The following is a 1,438-nucleotide window of genomic DNA, read 5'->3' on the forward strand; positions in this document are numbered from 1 at the left end:
GAGAAGCCCACACACCACAACGAAGAGTAGCCCCCTCTCACCACAACTAGAGAAAGCCCATGTGCAGCAACGAAGACCCAACACAGCTAATAAAATAAATAAATAAATTAATTAAATAAATTAAAAAAAATAGTCCACATCAAAAAAAATCTTAAAAAAAAAAAGGAATGCATAATGGGGAAAGGATAGTCTCTTCAATAAATGGCATTGGGAAAACTGGATATCCACATACAAAAGAATGAAATTGGACCCTTATCTCAGACCATATATAAAAATTAACTCAAAATGGATTAAAGACTTGACACCTAGAAAACATAGGGAAAAATATTCTAGACATTAGTCTTGGTAAAGATTCCTTGGATACGACAGTAAAAGCACAAGCAACCAAAGCAAAAATAAAGTAAAGCTACATCAAACTAAAAAGCCTCTGCATTCCAAAAACAAACAACAGAATGAAAATGTAACCTATGGAATGGGAGAAAATATTTGCAAACCATATATCAGATAAAAGGTTAATATTTGAAATACATAAGGAACTCATACAGCTCAATGTCAAAAAACAACACAATTAAAATATGGACAAAAGAACTCAATAGACACTTCTCCAAGAAGACTTACAAATGGCCAACAGGTACATGAAAAAGTGCTTGACATCACTAATCTTCAAAATGTAAATCAAAACCACAGTGATTACCTCATCCCTGATAGGATGGCTATTATTTAAAAAAAGAACAAAAAACAGAAGAAAACAAGTTGTCGGTAACAATGTAGAGAAAAGGGAACACGTGTACACTATTGGTGGGAATGTAAATTGGTACAGCCTCTATGAAAAACATTATGGAGGTTTCTCAAAAAACTAAAAATAGAACTACCCTATGATCCAGCAATTCCATTCCTGGATATGTATCCAAAAGAAAAGAAAACACCAATTTGAAAAGATAAATGCACCCCAATATTCATAGCAGCATTATTTACCATAGCCAATATATGGAAGCAACCTAAGTGTCTATCAATGGATGAATGGATAAAGAAGATGTAGTATATACACACAAAGGAATACTACTCAGCCATAAAAAATAATGAAATTCTGCAATTTGCAGCAATATGGATGGACCTAGAAGGCATTATGCTTAGTAAAACAAATCAGACAGAGAAGACAAATACTGTATGATTTCACTTACATGTGGAATCTAAAAAATAAAACAAATGGATGAATATAACAAAACAAATAAACTCACAGATACAGAGAATAAACTAGTGGTTACTGAAAGGGAGAGTGAAGTGGGGGTCATGACAGAGGTAGGAGATTAAGAGGAAGCAACTAATATGTATAAAGTAAATAAGCTACAAGGATATATTTTACACCACAGAGAATATAGCCAACATTTTATAATAAATTTAAATGGACACTAATCTATAAAAACATTGAATCACTATG

The sequence above is a fragment of the Hippopotamus amphibius genome, chromosome 9, assembly GCF_030028045.1.
Source record: "Hippopotamus amphibius kiboko isolate mHipAmp2 chromosome 9, mHipAmp2.hap2, whole genome shotgun sequence".
In the NCBI taxonomy this organism is placed as follows: Eukaryota; Metazoa; Chordata; class Mammalia; order Artiodactyla; family Hippopotamidae; genus Hippopotamus; species Hippopotamus amphibius.